The 6,123-nt window shown below is 40.9% G+C and overlaps 1 pseudogene; it reads left to right on the top strand.

The window, feature by feature from the left end:
- Positions 1–518: 518 nt before the first annotated feature.
- Positions 519–6,123, top strand: part of LOC140861772 (protein DETOXIFICATION 21-like) — a 23,252-nt pseudogene continuing 17,647 nt past the window's right edge.

Below are 6,123 nucleotides of genomic sequence, written 5' to 3'. Positions count from 1 at the left end.
TATCAGACAATAGCAGCCAGACAACTTACATCAACCAGCCTAGCATAATTAATATGGAGGGGAAGACAAGCACATGGAGGACAAAGCTTTTAATTCCATTCACATTGTTTAAACTAAATTAGGTCCAACAACTTACGCGAGCTCTTAAATATTGCAAGTCGTCATCTGCATCCTCCGTGACTAATCGCACCGAGGTCATAGAGTCAGAGATAGCCGCTGTGCATTGGTTTTTTAAAAGAACATATAGTCGATGGTACATTTGTGTTACATATACTTTTGGGATCGATCGAGAAATAATGACATAAAAATGAAGTTGTTTGTTTTGTTTTGTTCTTTCCGATGGGGATTATTCTTGTATTGATATAATATATAATATCTAGCCCCACATGTTCTATGCTTTATTGTGATGTAGTGTATAACAAATGGTAAATTGTACACACACATGCATTAATAATGTAATTAAGTAGGACATTTGTGACGTTACACAAAAAAAAGTTGCAGGAGGCTATAGCTAATCAATGGAAGAAGAAGCCATCAACGAAACATTGTTGAAGAAGGAAGAGAATAATCTGAAGCAGAAGTTGTGGAATGAAATCAAGAAAATGTGGGTGGTGGCCAGCCCCAGACATATTCTTTCGTTTCTCCACATTCGGAGTCACCGTAATCAGTCAGGCGTTTATCGGACACATCGGTGCTTCCGAGCTTGCTGCCTTTGCTCTCATCAAATTCACCAACGGATTACTTGTATGTATATATATATATATATATATATATATATATATATATATTATAATATGATATATATCCTCTCCACGACTTTACTATATATGTATATATATGTTTTTTGATTTATATATGATTAAAAATTAATATTGCTGGTGCAGTTGGGTGCTGCTAGCGGATTAGAAACTCTAAGTGGGCAAGCATATGGTGCGAGACAGTATCACATGTTTGGGATATATCTTCAAAGATCATGTGTTAGGAATCAATCCAAAATTTGGTGATCGAGAATTCACCAAGCAAACGAAACACACAGATAAGAACAATAATCCCAGAAAGCAGATAAAACCAACGCACACAGATCAATCAACCAACTCACGTGAAAGCGATTAAACGACGCAAGTATTTACGTGGTTCGGCAATGAATTTGCCTACGTCCACGGGAGAGCAACACAACACTTTTATTAATCACCAACAGAACAACCCAAGCTCAAGAACAGAGCTTATTACAGAGATGGACTCAGACAAACTATCAAGCTAGATACAGACATGATTCAAGCTATTGATACTTGAATCTTCCCGTCACAATCTACGCTTAGTTTTCTCCTCCGAAATCTCTTCTTCTTCTCTATCAATATATTCTGAAGAATTTTGATTTTCTGTTATTCTCGTTGCGGCCAGCTTCCATCTGCTTATATAGAGAATTACACCGACTTTCATCTTGGACTTTAGGTCAACAGTAACTTACGACCCAAATATAAAGTCAACCTAGTCCAGCCCGATAAGCCTTCATTCATCAGTTTGATCTACCCTCGTATTTTGATCTGCATCGATCTGCCTGCAAGCGTATAGCTTTTCGGACACTTCATCTGACTTCTAACCAACTCACAATACTCGAGCAATCTATCTGCATGAACTCATCCGAAGACTCATCTGACCATTACATCAATCTGATCCCAATATTCGATCTGGGCCATGAACTCATCTGATCTGTACTATTCGATCCGATCTCTTCTCTATACCCATTCAATCTGATAGAAGTATACTACAACAATCTCCACCTTGATTCTTTCAGGTTGAATGCTGCTCTCCATCCTAGCCTCTTTGGCTAATTTTCAATCACCGCATTAACTAAGTCCAAACATTTCTTGAACTTAGCATACGGCAGTGACTTCATCATAGCATCTGCAGGGTTTTCTTCTGATGTTATCTTCACAAGGATCACATCTCCTTTTTCAATCACATCTCTCACGAAATGCATCTTCACATCTATGTGTTTTGATCGTTCATGATAGACTTGGGTTTCGTCAAGTGTATTGCACTTTGGTTGTCACAGTGTACTACAACTTGATCTTGTTTTACACCTAACTCCGCTATCATCCCTTTTAACCACAATCCTTCTTTTATGGCCTCGGTAACAGCTATGAATTCTGCCTCAGTGGTAGAAAGGGCAACCACTGACTGTAAATTTGATTTCCAGGTGATCGTTGTGCCATAAAAGGTAAACACATAACCAGTCAGTGACTTTCTCGTGTCTAAGTTCCCAGCAAAATCTGAATCCACATATCCAACTACCGGATCAATCCCATCTTTCTGTTTTTCAAACTTCAACCCCAACTCAGTAGTATTTATGAGATATCGGAGAATCCACTTCAGAGCTTCCCAATGATATGTTCCCGGATTAGCCATAAATCTCGACACGGCACTGATTGCGTATGCCAGATCAGGCCTAATACACACCATTTCATATATGAGACTCCCCACTCCACTAGCATATGGAATACCAGCCATCTTCATCTTTTCTTCCTCACATTCAGGTGACTGATTCGCAGATAGCTTCAAATGCTTTCCCAGATGGGTCAAGACAGATTTTGCTTGATTCATGTTATACCGCAGAACAACCTTCTTCAAATAGTTCTTCTGACTCAGATGAATCTCCTGTCTTTTCCTGTTTCTCAATATGTCCATGCCCAGAATTCTCTTCGCTTCACCCAGATCTTTCATCTCAAACTCTGTGTTGAGCTGTTGTTTCAAGAATGATATCTCTTTCCTACTTTTACTTGCAATCAATATATCATCAACGTAAATCAGTAGGTACAAGATAACCTGTCTTTCATACTTCTTCAGATAGACACATCTGTCATATTGGCTTCTCACAAAACCAATATCAATCATGAACTCATCAAACCTCTTGTTCCACTGCCTCGGACTCTGCTTTAGCCCATACAATGATTTTCTCAGTAAGCAGACCTTATTTTGGGTTTTCTGATGTATGAAGCCCTTTGGTTGTTCCATATAAATGGTTTCTTCTAGGTCACCGTGTAGAAACGCAGTTTTCACATCCATCTGCTCAAGCTCCAAGTTGAGCTGGTTCACAAATGCTAACATAATCCGGATGGAACAATGTTTGACCACTAGAGAATAGACCTCATTAAAATCTATCCCTTCTACTTGACCAAAACCCTTTGCAACCAATCTTGCTTTATACTTGATCTGATCTGTACCAGGATTTCCTTCCTTCTATTTAAAAATCCACTTGCATCCCAATGTTTTCTGATGCTTCGGTCTGTCTACTAACGTCCAGGTTTGATTCTTCTCAAGTGAGTTCATCTCTTCATTCATAGATTCAATCCACTTGTTTTTCTGTTTACTCGCCATAGCTTCATCATAAGTATTTAGCTCTGAATGCTCCACCTCCTCAGCTACTGTAAGTGCATCCCAAGCCAGATCAGCTTCACCAAACCTCTTAGGAGCTCTGATATCCCTTCTGGATCTGTCCCTTGCAAGATTGTAAGTGCTCAAATCCTCTGTTTGATCTCTTGCTGTCACAATCTCATCTTGCATCTCTTCTGACCCTTCATCTGGCACAGAAGACTCCACCTCAATCGGTAGTTTATCATTCACACTGATCTGACTGTCCTTTCCATCTGTATTCATTTTATATCCCAGTTTGGATTCATCAAACTTCACATCCCTGGTGTTGAAGCACTTTGGACCTCTTGATTCCAGGTTCCAAACCTTATAACCCTTCACACCATCCGGATACCCAATGAATATACATCTGACTGTCCTTGCTTCCAACTTGTCCTGTTTCAGATAAGCATATGCAAGATATCCGAATACCCTCAAGTTTGAGTAGTCTGCATGTGTTCCACTCCACTTTTCCATTGGTGTCTTGAAACCAATCGCATTGGATGGACACCTATTGACCAAATAGCATGCAGTAGATAATGCTTCTCCCCAGAAGGACTTAGGAAGAGAAACATTGATCAACATACATCTGACCCTTTCCAGAAGAGTTCTGTTCATTCTCTCTGCCAGGCCATTTTGTTGTGGCGTTCCTGCCACTGTTCTGTGTCTGGTAATGCCTTTCTCCTTGCATAGCTTGACAAACTTATCTGATAAGTATTCCAGCCCATTATCTGTTCTCAGGTGTTTAACTCTTCGATCACTCTTGTTCTCAACTGCCAGCAGCCATTCTCTAAACTTGTCATATGCTTCATCCTTAGTCTTTAAGATGAATATCCATACTCTCCTTGAGTAATCATCTATCAAAGACATAAAGTATTTGCCTCTACCATGAGTTTCTGTCCGAGAAGGACCCCATAGATCTGAATGAATGTAGGCCAATGGTTGCTCAGTTGTGTGACTTCCTTTACCAAACGATACTCTTTTTTATTTCCCAAGAGCACAACTATCACACAGCTCAAGTGATTCGATCTTATCTCCACCTAACAGAATCTGTTTAGACAGCTCATGTAATCCCTTCTCACTTACATGTCCAAGCCTCAGATGCCATAGTTTGGTTCTGTCTTGTTGTTCCTGAATACTTGCTGTACTTTCAATAATCGTTTCACCTTGTAGTACATATAGGAGGTTCCTCTTGACAGCCTTCATAACTACCAGAGATCCTTTAGACACTGAGATACTGCCTGCTCCTGATTTGAATGAATATCCCTGAGCATCAAGTGTTCCCAATGATATCAAGTTTCTCTTCAACTCGGGCACATACCTCACCTTGGTGAGTACTCTGTCGATCCCATCATGCATCCTTATTCTAATATTTTCAGAGCCCTTTATCCTGCATGATTGATTATTTCCCAACAGTACCATGCCCTGATCCGATTCCTCCAATTTTTCAAACCAAGATCTTATAGGACACATGTGAAAGGAGCATCTTGAATCCAGTATCCACTCGTGGTTCTGATCACCTTTAGAAACCACCAATACTTCTGCTAAGTCATATCCATCTGTATCTACGGCCAGAGTACCATCATCCCTGGGTTTTTCATGTTTCTTCCCTTTCCTTTCAGGACAATCTCTTCGCAGATGTCCAACCTTCTGACAAGCATAACACTTCATATTACCAAAATTTCTGTTCTGGTATCTTCCTTGACTCTTCGATCTAGACTTTGGCCTATATTTCTGTAGTAACCCACATTTCTAATTAGTGGTTAATGAGTAATTAATCATGTGATCATGCCTAGATTAAGTAAAACATGATTAAGTAAGTTTCTGTTGGGATAACGGACTTCAGAAATGGATTCAGAGTACTCGAATTAGTTGAATTGGTTCAGCAAGATCGGACGGTCCGAAGAGGAGTTCGGACGATCCGAAGTGGATCGGAAGCTCCGTGCCAGGATCGGAGGCTCCGATCGAGATCGAACGCACCGTCGGCAAGATCGGAAGCTCCGATCTGGACCAGGGCACACGTCATCGCTTACGTCAGCAAGGTGACATCATGGCTGACGTAATATTGAGCGATCGGACACTCCGAAGGTGCGATCGGAGGTTCCGATCGAGTTCGGACGGTCCGAACCGGGTTCGGAGGCTCCGAACGTTGCCTATAAATAGAGGGTCCGAGAATTCATTTTCTCGCACCAATTTCCTCTCTTCTCTCTGATTCCTAAGCCTTCTAACTCAGATCTAGGGAGATCTAGGCATCCTACGGGGAATCCGGAAGTGGCTTAGTGATCTAGACGTCGTCGCGGAGCTACGGCCTAGTTTTGAGGCTATCGACAGCAAAGGGCTAACGACGGACGCAGGTATAGCTTTGGCATCCTAAAAATATTTAGGAGTATGCAATAGCTTAGTTAAGGCTTTTAGAGCTTAATTGTTGATGCATGGATATTTGCATTGTAGTAGCTTGTAGACTGGACTAGTAGGCTTGGAGTCTAGACCAACAGAGCTAGGTTTGACCAGCAGTGTTAGAGGTACGTAAGTACTGACCGAGATAGCCGGCATGATATATTTGCTTATATGTTGCATGAGTATGTGCTATATGTTTTATTATGTTTTAGCATGTTTTACCGTCTTAGCACATACATGATTTTACGCGTGACTGCATCCGGAGAGATGTGAGTCATTGACAGTCTCCATAGGGAACGATGATCTCATTTTGGA

The sequence above is a fragment of the Henckelia pumila genome, chromosome 4 (assembly GCF_033568475.1).
Source record: "Henckelia pumila isolate YLH828 chromosome 4, ASM3356847v2, whole genome shotgun sequence".
NCBI classification, from domain to species: Eukaryota; Viridiplantae; Streptophyta; class Magnoliopsida; order Lamiales; family Gesneriaceae; genus Henckelia; species Henckelia pumila.
The sequence above is the reverse complement of the archived record's forward strand: the minus strand, read 5'-3'. Positions and strand labels throughout refer to the sequence as shown.